Genomic DNA, 14,957 nt, shown 5'->3' with positions numbered 1-14,957 from the left:
CTGTATCAAAGCCAGGCTGAAATGGTTTCGACCCACAAAGAGCAGCTAGAGTGTTATTTGAGAAGGAACTCAAGAGGTCGACCAAAGAAGAGATGGATCAATCAGAGTAGAAATGATCTAGCTGGACAAGGTCTGGATTTGCAACTGGTTATCTACAGTGACAGAAGTAAATAGAGAGTGCTCATTCACTGCATCTGGAAAACTGGAGCTGGTTCAAGATGATGATGATGATGATGATGATAATGATTAAATTTTTCATGAGATGCATAAATGTCAAGAGAAGAATTGAATCTTCATGTGTTGTCATATTTGATTGAATCTGACAGAGAAAGTGTCTCCAAAAAGTTTTACCATTAAGTGATGTAAGCTGAACACTGTTTTATTCGGAATCGTACATTTTTTTACATAAGAAGATGTACAATATTATAGGGAAGGATCCACCTTTCAATACTCTGTAGTAAAAAGTAGTTACAACCTGTTTATTGGGACCGGTTTCAACACATTTCAAGTGTCATCATCAGCCAATTAGCGAAGATCTTAAAACAACTAATATATTGAACACAGGCAAAATATTAACATTGTATCATATCCTAGCAATTCAGAATGAATGATTCCTAGAATGAATTGCTACGATATGATACAATGTTAATATTTCGCCTGTGTTCAATATATGAGTTGTTTTAAGATCTTCGCTAATTGGCTGATGATGACACTTGAAATGTGTTGAAACCGGTCCCAATAAACAGGTTGTAACTACTTTTTACTACGGAGTATTGAAAGGTGGATCCTTCCCTATAATATTGTACATCTTCTTATTTCTCTATTCAATACGGAACAATCATGAAGTTTTTAACTTTAAATTTTTTTACATGGTAAAGTTAAAAACACAACTCCTAACACAGCATGACATCACTTGTTTACTCTGGTGCCATAAAACGAGGTGAATAGGATAATTGGGGTGAAAGGGATCAAAACTTTGTTGGTAAACTTGCGGTATACCACATAAACCGGGAGGAAGTTGGCAGTAGTTATTGGTACTTCAAGTTTTGAAGTTGGTAGCATATAACCTACACATTCAACCAGAAGCTAGAAGTTCTTTGAAACATGCTTGGTGAAATAACTTTTTGTGGAACTTGTAAAATTGTTGTTTTATATTAGGATAAGGTATGTTCAGTGAATTCATTTCAGGTATAATCTTCAGTTTGCCTTTTGACAGATCTGAGAACATATTCTTCAGACTATCAGGTGAATAGGATCACATATTTTGAGGTTAAGTTCCAGGATGCCACGGCACTTCAAACGAGATTCACACAGCAAGGTACCCCACAAAGCTGACCCAAACACTATAGAAAGAACTAGGTTACTATTTAGCTTATGGCTAGTACATAACTCTACATACAAATATTCAAAAATATAACAAACAATATAACACCTTAAACTATCAATCAATCTCTAAAACAGTTCATAAACTCAAATCTAGGCTATCCAACGATTGTACAACTCCGTCAGAAGCAAACACAAACTCTTTCAGCTGACCGGAGTATGACCTCCTAGGACATTCGGTGACAATATGACGGATGGTCTGTTTCTTCTCACCACAGTCACACTCAGGGGAGGAGCGCATACCCCGCATATGCAACAATGACCCACATCATCCATGATTGGTACGGACTCTGTTGAGAAGAACCCAAGTTCTTCTGGGGAGATTAAAACCAGGTGGTGGGTGCTGGCGACTAAAGAGGGTCTGCCATTCATCTGGAGCTGTGTTGATCCACTCCAATTGGCATTCATCAGAACCGTCTAAGTTCCTATTGATGAGTTCCCTTGCAGTCTGAATGGGCGGAGATCTTGACTTCAGATGTCCATATCTAACATTCGTGTCTTCATGAATGGGAAGGCTTGGGTTCATTGTTATTTTCCTGAACTCGCAAATTAGGTTGTTTTGTCTGCAAATCCTTGGAGGTGTTATGTGGCTCAAGACTGGCAACCAGAAAAGAGGAGTAGATGATCTGACTGCGCCGCTGATAATCTGCATCATCTGATTCAGAACAACATCAATATTCTTAACATAAGGGCTGTTCAGCCAAACAGAAGAACAATACTCACCTGTAGAGTATACCAGTCCCAGTGCTGACAACCTAAGAGTGGATGCTGATGCTCCCCATGTAGAACTTGCAAGTTTCTGAATGATATTGTTCCTGGTCTTCAGTTTAGCAGCGGTATTCATTAAATGTTTCCTGAAGGATAGTGTCCGATCAAGAGTTACTCCAAGGTACTTGGGGTTAGAATTGTGTGGTAGGGGAGAGTTGTTGAGGGAAACATTCAAAGTAATGTTTGCCTGCCTGTTATTAAGGTGAAAGAGACAGGTTTCCGTTTTGCTGGTGCTAGGTATCAAACGCCACTTATCAAAGTACTTGCTCAAAATGTCAAGAATTGCTTCTATCTCATTCACATTGGATTGCTGAGTAACTATTGCTAGGTCATCCGCGTAAGCGAATTGGTGTGATGTAGTGTGGGGTATATCGGCAGTGTACATATTAAACAGCAATGGAGAGAGCAGAGATGCCTTGATGGAGACCATTGTTGAGCTTTGTTTGTTATCCATAACTACCTGGATCAATCTATATGATAGCATGTTGTTTATGAGTTGTGACATTACTCTGCATCCAACAAGTTTTAAAAACTTACACACAACTCCCTCTCTCCAAACCGTATCATAAGCAGCTGTAAGGTCTATGAACACTGCACCACTCTTCAGTCATTTTTCAAAACTTGCTTCAATATGGGTTGTTAACGCAAGAACTTGGTCTTCACAACTACGGTTAGGTCTAAAACCGGCTTGTTCTGCTGAGAGCCATCGTAAAATTAGAGGGCTTATTCTATTGTAGATGAGCCATTCCAGAAGTTTGTAACAAACACTCATTAGAGCAATTTGGATGATAACTTTCAGGACAATCGGAAGGTTTACCTGGTTTCAGAATTGCCAGAATCTTGGTTCGTTTGAACTCTGGAGGAAGTTTGCCTGTAATCAGAATATTTGAGAAAAACCGTAACAACCATTTCCTTGTGTTCTTCCCACAATGCTTGAGGAATTCAGGGTGAATGCCATCAAAACCAGGTGCTGTGCAGTTTTTTGTTGTCTTCAGAGCAGACAGGAGCTCTTCTTCGGTGAAAGGGGCAGAAATATTTGATGAATCAATATTATGTCTTTTCATGAAGGTTAGTTCTTTTCTTATTAACCGATTGAGATCTTTATTGGGTTTCGCTTTAGACAATCCAGCAATCCGTTTGACAACTTGATCAGGTGATACAGCAGATTTGGGCCGTGGAATGTGAGGGGATCTCCCCAACTTCTTTAAGAGGCTCCAAGCCTTCCTGCTAGAATATTTGAAATCCATAGTCTCCACAGTTTCTGTCCACTTGTTCCATCTGGCTTCATCTAAGTTGTTCATAAGTTCATCAGCAACATCAGTTTCTCCATTCTCCTGAAAATCACTGTAGAGTTTTTAGAGTACATAATAGTAATTGTAATTCAGTAATGAATTATGATTATCGAAAAAGCGGCCGGAGTTACCCCGTGTTTTGGGGTAACTTCGGCCACCGTATAAATAACTCAAAAAACGAAGTTTCCTCCGACTTAGTATTACTTCGGCCACCGTAAGAGTTTTTAAAAAACTTGTAAAAAGCTCAATATCAATAATCGGCAAACAAATTAAAACCATTCGGGGTAACACAGACGTACAGTGATCAAATTTACAAAATATTTCCAAGTAACTCACATTTTCCCCAAAGAAGAAAAAAGGTTATTTAACTTAAGCCTATAAGCACTCAATGATATAAAAATTATTGCATTATATTACGTAACCAATTTTACTGGCATGAAAGATAATGAAGATAGCAAAATCATATTCTCTAGAGTCCAGTATATGAAGAAAGAAACAAGTTGAAAAAATAAAATATTTTTCGATTGTGCTACCTCAGACTACAGGGGTGATGATAATAATAATAATAATAATAATAATAATAATAATAATAATAATAATAATAGTAATACTTCAGAAATTTTAAAAAGAAGGTACAAGGATACAAGGCACCTTTCTAAGGAAAGATAGAACTCTTGCAACATCAAATGAAGAAAACTGCAAAATCTTAGCTAAGTATTTTGATGACCTTCTAAACTGTGAAAAACCAGCCAACCCCATCGAAACAAACAAACCAGTGAGCCAAAATCTGCCATCTTCTCCACCAAATCGCGATGAAATCAAACGCCACATAAAGAGACTGAAAAATAACAAGGCTCCTGGTGAAGACTTCATGATTGCGAAACTGTGGAAACATGCCCCGGAAGAAGCAATTGACATCTTACACTAAACCATTGTAGATATATGGGAAAAAGAACAACTACCAGAGGACTGGAAGCTAGCCTTGATCCATCCTTTACACAAGAAAGGAAATATAAGAGATGTGAACAATTACCGTGAAATTTCTCTTCTGCCAGTAGCCTACAAGATCCTGTCACTATCCATCTTTGAAAGACTAGAACAGCAAATTGAGCACAAACTCGGGGAATACCAAGCAGGTTTTTGGAAAGGCCGATCAAGTGCAGAACAAATACTTAACCTAAAAACCATAATAAGATACCATATGCTGAGAGATCGAACCTATGTATTTACATTTGTAGACTTCAGGAAAGCATACTACTCCATCGACCCTGATGTGTTGCTTAACATCCTTGCAGAAATGGGAGTCGATGAGAAACTGCTGGCGATAATAAGGGCAACACTAACTAATACCAAATCCAAAGTAAAATTCCAAGGATGTCTCTCTGAACCCTTTGAGATCAAGACAGGCCATCGACAGGGAGATGCCTACTTGAGAAGGTAATACAGGGGTGGCAAAAGACGTTAAAAGAAAGAAACCTTTACAAACCCGTAAGGATTGGGATAAAGAAAAATGGAGTAGAAATAGATGGCTTAGCGTTCGCTGATGATATAGCCCTTATGGCAGAAAATTTCGAAAGTGCAACAAAGCAGATCAATGTGTTGAAGGAAGTAGCAGAACAAACAGGTTTACAAATTTCCTTTCAAAAGACAGAAGTAATGTCAAATATCGAAGATGATTCGGCACAACTAAACACCAAATATGGAACGATAAACCGTGTTAGTAAATTTAAATACCTTGGGGAATGGATTCAGTAAAATGGATTTGACAAAGAGGCCATAGCAGCAAGAATCAAGAAAATGGAAGTCACTTTCCAAACCACCCGCAACATTTACAACAAAAAGTGCTTTTCCCTGAACACAAAAATTCGTCAGTACAACACTGTCATCAAACCAGTATCACTGTATGCATCTGAATGCCTTATCCTGTCCGAGAAATGTTTGCTTGCGGATTTAGAGAGGAAAGAAAGAAAGATCCTACACACCATACTTGGTCCCAACTACAAAAATGGCATCTACATTAGAAAATCCAGGCAAGAAGTATACTCTAAGATAGAGAAGATCACAGACACAATGCGTAAAGGCAGAGTTCGCTTCTACGGTCATGTACGACGGATGATCGACTCTCGATGGACGAAACGTATCTTCAGTATATTTGACGCAAAACGAAAAACGGCAATGCCATGGTACGTTAATGTCAAGAAAGATCTTAAAGAACTGGGCCTACAAGCAGAAGATGCACAAGACCAAAATCTTTTCAGAGCAGCCATCAAGACTTTTGGGACTTTCCGGCACGAAAAACAGGCAACTGGTGCTAAATGGACAGAAGAACGTCGTGCTAAACACAGTGAGCTAATGAAGATGATGTGGATCAAGCGAAAGATGAACAAATGCCAGAATATAAAGTGAGGCTTATCGTGGTCCCTAGTTGGCCGATTAGCGAAGTTGAATGAATGAATTGGTTTTATGCCCCATTAACCACTGTCTAATCCATAAGAAGGGTGACAAATTAAAATGTGAAAACTATCAAGGAATTGCTCTGCAACAAGATCTTGTCCAACTGTTGCATAGATAGAATTCAACCCTGGGCAGAATACCATGGTGGTTCCAGCCAGGGTGATCATCAATAGATAATATCTTCATTCTCCGACAGCTCACAGAAGAACTGAGAGAATATGGTAAAGAACTGCACGTTCTATTTTTAGATTTCTTGAAGGCTTATGATCACATACACCGTGAGAGCGTAAGGGAGTTTGGGATGGCTAAAAAAACTCATAAACCTGGTAAGGGTGTGCCTCAGTGAAATGTGCAATAAGGTGACAACAGAGAACTTAAAATTGTGACGTGTTTCTGACAAGAAGATGGGTTATTATTCCCTTGTGGGTTTTATACACGTGACTTTCCGAGAGAACTTTAAAGGGATAGAAGTCGAAGGGAATAGCCTACGCAGATGATATGCGTTTACTCACCCATTCTGAGGAGCATTTGATACAAATAATTGTAAACAATACCAGCAGTGACATGGTAGTTGTATGTGCATCATGTTAGCAAAATTAGCACAGTGATTTGCCAATAGTTCAAGGAGCACGTGTGGTTCCCTCTCTTGTGCCCAGGGCTCCCTTAGCATATTGTACGGATGTCCAAAGACCCCCTTGCCACAGAACATAATTCCGTAAACAGAAGACATAATTTTGTTATGTTGGCATCTTAAATTTTATTCAGATCATATAGGCCTAATATTTACATAAACATACTCTACTTCCTAAATGCATAAATAATACAAAACTGTCACACTCAGCTAATAATTACAACAGGGAGAACTTACTTGAGAGAATTCACTTGGTACAGTTCACTGGGACAGACAAGCCATCGTAGGCCTGGTTCAAATATAGTCACTAGAAGTCGAAGATTAGCCTCTTTGTTTTCATTTGTGTGAAAGCGGAAAAGGTACACTCACACAGGTATGTTATCATTAGGACCCGCATATGCAAAAGCATATTTTGAACATTAGTGCATGTACATATATATTTTTCTTTTATGTGTGATCGATTATCTATGATTTCTGAACAAAATAAAAAATTAAATGAACTCTATATGTTGTACACCTTTGGCAAGGCGAGAAGCCTTCCCTGATCAAGGAAGGTGCTTTCAGTGTCGCAATACAAGCAGGTAGATGGATAATGACCCTTTTCACAAGAGCGATTTCCTTCTTTCTGACATTCCTTTCTTCTTGCAGTAGCCTCCCAAGGTTTGCTCAAACAAGTGCGTTCATCTGTTAACTTGCTCTTCATCTGTTTTTAGTGTTTTACCAGATTAAACTCTAAAAATGACTAAGGAAGAGAGCTCTAGAGCTTTTTTAATTAAACGGTGGATATCAGGCAACAGTGAGTATACATGTGACGGTAATGTAGTATACTGTCAAGTGTGCGACACGCGTATAAAATGCGTTAAAAAATTTCAAATTTAACAGCATTTGAAAACAACTTCACATCTCATATCAAAAGAACAGAGTAAGAACACACAACAGCTACTTTTAATTGATGTGAAAACACACAATGTGAAGTTAGAACATTTTCCGCTGATATTTGTAAAGCTTTTGTATGCAGCAACTTTCCGCTGCATAAGTTGAGTAATCCACATCTACACTCAGTTGTTGAAAAGTATGGTGCTAATAAAAGCATACCAGATGAATCTACTCTTAGGAAGAACTCTTGACTTTCAATGCACGCTTCTGTCTTGGATTCGATACAACCTGACATAGGAGGGAACCGTGTCTGGATATCGGTAGATGAAACAACCAATTCGTGTGGTCGATACATTGCGAACTTCATAGTGGGTAAACTATGTCCGGAAGAACTCGGCAAACCTCATTTCAATCAATGTTCTAAAGGCTAATGCCTTGTCGATGCAACCACTCTCTTCTTTCATTGGCTAACCTCTTCTCGATGTCGTCCAACTCTCCCTTTCTTTTCCAGCACTTTCCCTTCAAATATGTTAGTGATGAAAGTATTGTGTCTGATGACATGTCCAATAAATTTTAATTTCCTGTTTTCCATTTATTCTAAAAATCTTCTCTCTTCTTTAACTTCCCTTAAGACTTCCAGGTTGGTTTTTCTTTCCGTCCAGCTCGTTCTGGTCATTTTCTGCCATATCCACATTTCAGCAGCTTCTAGTCGATTCCTTTCTAATTTACCCAGAGTCCGACTCTCACTTCCATACTGAAGTGTACTCCATACAAATGATTTTGCAAAGGATTTTCTTACATCTATATTCATGTGCGTGCTGGTTAAAATGTTTTTCTTACTTATAAATGCCTGTTTTGCCAATGCTTTACTTCCAGGAACCATCTATTATCCTCTGTTATCATACTACCAAGATAACAGAATTTTTTCACTTGATCAGTTCTGATGTCATCAATTTTTATATTGGTTTTAATTTCCTCCATATTTTTCCGTACTACCATTACTTTCGTTTTCCGTATGTTTACTTTTAATTTCCATACTTTAAGAGTGCCTGAGAGGACTTTCAGCATTCTATTCATTTCTTTTTCTGAGTCTGCAATTAATACGATGTCATGTGCAAATCTGATACAGTGTATCCTTTCACCATTGACTTTAATTCCCTTTGTCTTCTCCTTCATGATCTGAATAGCTTCCTCATTTACTTTCGTGAAAAGTGCTAGAAAAAAAATCATGCTACAGTTGCAAGATTTGTTAAGGATTCCCTGCGACTTCTGGGGTCTAGTGAATCAGAGAATGATTGTTCCAAAATGCGCCTTTTGGTCACAGATGCAGCTTCATATATGTTGAAAGCTGATCAGTCTCTTAGAGTACTTTTTCCAGATCACATCCATGTCACATGTTTGGCCCATGGATTGCATCGTATTACAGAAGAGATACGTATCTTCTTTCCATCTGTTAAGAAAGCAATTTTAAGTGGAAAACAAACTGTTTCTAAAAGCACCGGCTTGTGAGCAGTTGTCCAACTTCCACCGGAACCTGTTCTCACAAGATTAGGAACTTATCTGCTGTGAATGGATCCAGAAATCAGAAACATGGAGTTGTGATACAGGGTCTCAACATACTTTGCCCAGTGAGCAGTAGATATTCGGTTTCCAAGAAAGGATTTCTGATCCACGAGATTTTATCAACTAGAGGCGGAGCTCTGGAGCATGACCAAGCTAGTGCGAGGCAGGACTCCTGGTGATAGTTGCTCAGTAAACATGGAATGGGAAACAAAAGAAATGGTGACGAATGCAGTTTAAGGAAGCGAGCAGACTTCAAAGGTGATGTGTTTGAAGTTTTCTGTTGTAATCAGTCTGGTTTGTAAGCAGGCGGTGCAGCAAGTGAGAAGCTCTCTTAACCCAGACACAATAACAACGTGCAATTGACTTTGTTCACAGCTGGAAAGAATATTTTATTATTTCATAGAAATACATCAATTAATGACGGTATTACATATCAGAAAAATCCATATAAACTTTTTATTGATAAAACAATTGAAATGTAAATGTTTCTAAAACATTAAATATAACAATAAAATCCATAACACAATGAAGATAAATAATTATTTAATTTTCTGCTCTTAATCTTATATTATTTTCTTTTCAAACCAAAGCAGAGTTTAATTTTACATTGTCTGACTCGTTGGCTGAATGCTCAGGGTTCTGGCCTTCCGTTCAGAGGGTCCTGGGTTTGATTCCCAGCCGGGTCGGGGATTTTAACCTTAAGTGGTTAATTCCAGTGGCCCGGGGGCTGGGTGTTTGTCCTGTCGCTGCAACTCACACACCACATATAACACTATCCTCCACCACCATAACACGCAGTTGCGTACAAATGGCAGATGCTGCCCACCTTCATCGGAGGGTCTGCCTTACAAAGGTTGCACTCAGTTAGAAATAGCCCCATGAAATTAAATTATATTTTACATTTATTCTATATCATTGTTATTTTCAATGCCAAGACATCATTTCGTAATTCAAGTTTGGTCTAGATACATTTTATATGTATTTAAAAAATTGCAACAACAAACAAATGATAAGAAACTGAAGTTTGCTATTTTATATTGTTTTTCAGAGTTCTAATTCATGCATTATTTCTATTTTATCAGAAGGTATTATTTAAATAATTATATTCAGTGTTGTGTACAAGATGAAAGTTACCTGTTTAATTTTCATTGATTTGAAATGCGAAGATGCCATTGAGTATAAAATAAAAGGAATAAAAAGGTAAATCAGAACAAACGTAGGTATTATAGCAATATTGTAATGCTTTCTGTAACAATTAAAATGATTGTCTTTTATTTTCCGCGATTCTCTTTCTCATGAGCAATGTTTGCATGTCAACACATGTTCAAGCGCACCCTGTTCCGAACAAGTGCGATGCTCTAGTGCATGTAGATCCTAGCAATTCCAGGTGTTTCACCATTACATCACGGGCATAGTTTGCTTGTCAACACAGGTTCAAGCGCTCCCCGCTCCGAACAAGTGCGATGCTCTAGTGCATGTAGATCATAGCAATTCCAGGTGTTTCACCCCTACATCACGAGCATAGTTTGCTTGTCAACACAGGTTCAAGCGCTCCCCGCTCCGAGCAAGTGAGATGCTCTAGTGCATGTAGATCCTAGCAATTCCAGGTGTTTCACCATTACATCACGGGCATAGTTTGCTTGTCAACACAGGTTCAAGCGCTCCCCGCTCCGAGCAAGTGCGATGCTCTAGTGCATGTAGATCCTAGCAATTCCAGGTGTTTCACCGTTACATCACGAGCATAGTTTGCTTGTCAACACAGGTTCAAGCGCTCCCCACTCCGAGCAAGTGCGATGCTCTAGTGCATGTAGATCCTAGCAATTCCAGGTGTTTCACCGTTACATCACGAGCATAGTTTGCTTGTCAACACAGGTTCAAGCGCTCCCCGCTCCGAGCAAGTGCGATGCTCTAGTGCATGTAGATCCTAGCAATTCCAGGTGTTTCACCGTTACATCACGAGCATAGTTTGCTTGTCAACACAGGTTCAAGCGCTCCCCGCTCCGAGCAAGTGCGATGCTCTAGTGCATGTAGATCCTAGCAATTCCAGGTGTTTCAACGTTACATCACGAGCATAGTTTGCTTGTCAACACAGGTTCAAGCGCTCCCCGCTCCGAACAAGTGCCATGCTCTAGTGCATGTAGATCATAGCAATTCCAGGTGTTTCACCATTACATCACGAGCATAGTTTGCTTGTCAACACAGGTTCAAGCGCTCCCCGCTCCGAACAAGTGCCATGCTCTAGTGCATGTAGATCCTAGCAATTCCACGTGTTTCACCGTTACATCACGAGCATAGTTTGCTTGTCAACACAGGTTCAAGCGCTCCCCGCTCCGAGCAAGTGCGATGCTCTAGTGCATGTAGATCATAGCAATTCCAGGTGTTTCACCATTACATCACGAGCATAGTTTGCTTGTCAACACAGGTTCAAGCGCTCCCCGCTCCGAGCAAGTGCCATGCTCTAGTGCATGTAGATCCTAGCAATTCCACGTGTTTCACCGTTACATCACGAGCATAGTTTGCTTGTAAGCATAGGTTCAAGTGCTCCCCGCTCCGAGCAAGTGCGATGCTCTAGTGCATGTAGATCCTAGCAATTCCAGGTGTTTCACCCTTACATCACGAGCATAGTTTGCTTGTCAACACAGGTTCAAGCGCTCCCCGCTCCGAACAAGTGCGATGCTCTAGTGCATGTAGATCCTAGCAATTCCAGGTGTTTCACCCTTACATCACGAGCATAGTTTGCTTGTCAACACAGGTTCAAGCGCTCCCCGCTCCGAACAAGTGCGATGCTCTAGTGCATGTAGATCCTAGCAATTCCAGGTGTTTCACCGTTACATCACGAGCATAGTTTGCTTGTCAACACAGGTTCAAGCGCTCCCCACTCCGAGCAAGTGCGATGCTCTAGTGCATGTAGATCATAGCAATTCCAGGTGTTTCACCGTTACATCACGAGCATAGTTTGCTTGTCAACACAGGTTCAAGCGCTCCCCGCTCCGAACAAGTGCCATGCTCTAGTGCATGTAGATCCTAGCAATTCCAGGTGTTTCACCGTTACATCACGAGCATAGTTTGCTTGTCACCACAGGTTCAAGCGCTCCCCGCTCCGAGCAAGTGCGATGCTCTAGTGCATGTAGATCCTAGCAATTCCAGGTGTTTTGCCATTACATCACGAGCATAGTTTGCTTATCAATGCAGGTTCAAGTGCTCCCCACTCCGAGCAAGTGTAAAACATACATTGCACTATTCTAGTGAGTGTGAATCCTAGCAATTCCAGGTGTTTCACCATTACGCAACGAGCATAATTTGCTTACCAATGCAGGTTCAAGCGCTCCCCGCTCCGAGCGAGTGTAAAACATACATTGCAGTACTCTAGTGAGTGTAGATCCTAGCAGTTCCAGGTGTTTCACCATTACATCACGAGCATAGTTTGATTGTCAGCACAGGTCAAGCGAGTGTAAAATTTACATTGCAATACTCTAGTGTGTGTAGATCCTAGCAATTCCAGGTGTTTCGCCATTACATCACTCACCCTCTCTGGTAATATTTCTTCATTTGCAGACAGGAAGTCCTGTAATGTTTAGAAAGAATCAAATTCACCCTTGCTCATTTTCTTTAATATTTTCTCTATTTTGTCTTGTAGTATGGGAAGTGTTAATTGCGTTCCTTGCCGACTTCAGTTCAGTTCATTCATGTGACTGAATGCTAAATATGCAAGTTTTGCATGCCATGAGAAATCCTTGAAGAATTCATTGAACTTGCATATCCCACTGAGAAGAAATACTCTCTTTCCTTCTCACAGTCCGGCTCCATGGTTAGCGTACTGGCCTTTGGTCCAGAGGGTCCCAGGTTCGATTAACCTTCATTGATTGATTCCTGTGATTTTTAAAAAAAAAATTAAATCTAAGAATTTCATTTTTTGTCCGTATTGAACTGAGAACATAAGATAGGAAACTTAAAAGGGTCCACCTTTTCAATACAAATAAATGTTATAAGTTTATTTACAACATATATTTACACTTGGAACTAGTTTCGACGCTGTTTGGCGTCATCCGATTCCTGTGACTCGGAGACTGAATGTGTGTGTGCAGTCTTCATCATAAGTAGGGCCCCATCCTCATGTCACCTATAGTCCTGCACCTGGCCTCTCCAGAGGCCACATGCCATTATTAATACAGTTGAACCTGCTTTATACGCAACTCTGTTCTGCGTAATTTGTATTAGTACGTAATTTCCTTTAGGTCCTGGTTAAATGTAATTTAAAAGCATGTTCATTAAACCTTATTTGTAGGTAATCCATTTATACGTAATTCGCTGTTATACGTATTAAGTGTCAGTGAAATATAACTGACCGAGCTCGATAGCTGCAGTCGCTTAAGTGCGGCCAGTATCCAGTATTTGGGAGGTAGTAGGTTCGAACCCCACTGTCGGCAGCCCTAAAAAAGTTTTCCATGGTTTCCCCATTTTCACACAAGGCAAATGCTGGGGCTGTAGCTTAATTAAGGCCACGGCCACTTCCTTCCCACTCCTAGCCCTTTCCTGTCCCATCATCGCCGTAAGACCTATCTGTTCACAATTAAGTATTTATTTATTTTCCACCTAGTCGATACAATGATTGCTTAAGGCAATTTTTAATGGTCAAAAGTGGTACATGTTTCGTATATTATCAACATCTTCAGCCACATAACACTGTTTAGATGAAAAATATATAAAATTGACAAAGTAATGCTTTAGAGGAAGTGTCCTTAAAATTAACATAAGATTGACAACATTAAAACAAACAAATAACTCAAGAGAAAATATATAAATTATTTCTACAATAGAAAGCAGTCGTCAAGGAAACACTTGTACAATATTCCATAGAGAATATGTCCTAATAAATATTCTTTTCTTAATAATTCATGAAAAAAGATCAATTTAAAAATTAAAAATTATACAATTTATAAGTAATTATCGAAATGAAGAAATCCTGATATCACAGTGCGGCTCTTATTATTAATGTAGATGAAAATATAACTAATTCCTAGTTGTCAAATCTTATTAAGCCTGCTTTCCTTTGGAACAGTAACTCCTGTAATTCTTTCACAGTTTTGCGCCGGGTGTAATATTGATGATGCGTTCTTCCTTGCTCTTGCACCTGAGGAGGTGGAGGAGCGGGGGATATAGGTGTGTCAAGAACTTCCTTGCTGTCACCTATAGCTTCAACTGAGGAGGAATAAGTTGTAGGGCTATCTGTAGGTGGATAAATTCCAATTCTTTTTTCGTGATCCTTCTCAAGCATTTTCAAATATACTAGAATTTAATAATATAATGGATTCTTATATTCTACAGCCTCATTAAGGTTATCATTTTTCTTTACAAGTTGGTCTAGATGAATGTATAGGTCTTCATATGTGTTCATTAAGCTGCCTTTTTTAATTTTTTTATGATGGTCAGGTCTTGTTCTATGTTGGTAAATTTATGACCTGTGGCAGTCATGTGTGAACCCATTGCTGAGAATCTTCTATGTTTTTCAGCATTCACATGTTCCAAATATCTAACTTTAAAATTGCGGCCAGATTGTCCTATATATGTATTCTTACATTCAAAGCATGTGAGTTTATATATTCCCGAATCAAAAAAATTATCTTTTTCCGAGAGATTTATTGTATCATGGTTGAAAATACTATGTTTCATGTTGTTATTGGTGGAAAATGCAATTTTGAAATTTTTTCTCTTAAATAAATTTGTTATTACATGAATGTTTGGATTATTATATGTGAACTTGATATATTTTTCAGTTTTACTAGGTTCGACTGCTAATTTAGATTGTTGCTTCTCCGAAAATTTATTAATTATTTTATCAATCATGTTATTGTTGAAACCATTCAAGAGGGCTTGTTGTCGGATTAACAACAGTTCTTTATTCCTTTCAGATTTGGATAAAGGAATACTAAACGCTCTGTTAACGTAACTATAATATGCTGATCTTTTCTGTGCCTCAGGGTGTAACGAGT

The 14,957-nt window shown here is 39.1% G+C and overlaps 1 protein-coding gene across 1 annotated transcript in view; it reads left to right on the top strand.

Moving 5' to 3' along the window:
* LOC136878773 (copine-8) overlaps window positions 1-14,957 on the top strand; it is a 374,905-nt gene that overhangs the window by 166,075 nt on the left and 193,873 nt on the right. The window lies entirely within an intron of this gene.

The sequence above is a fragment of the Anabrus simplex genome, chromosome 8 (genome assembly GCF_040414725.1).
Source record: "Anabrus simplex isolate iqAnaSimp1 chromosome 8, ASM4041472v1, whole genome shotgun sequence".
Classification (NCBI taxonomy): Eukaryota; Metazoa; Arthropoda; class Insecta; order Orthoptera; family Tettigoniidae; genus Anabrus; species Anabrus simplex.
Note: the sequence above shows the minus strand (reverse complement) of the source record. Positions and strands in the feature narration are given on the sequence as shown.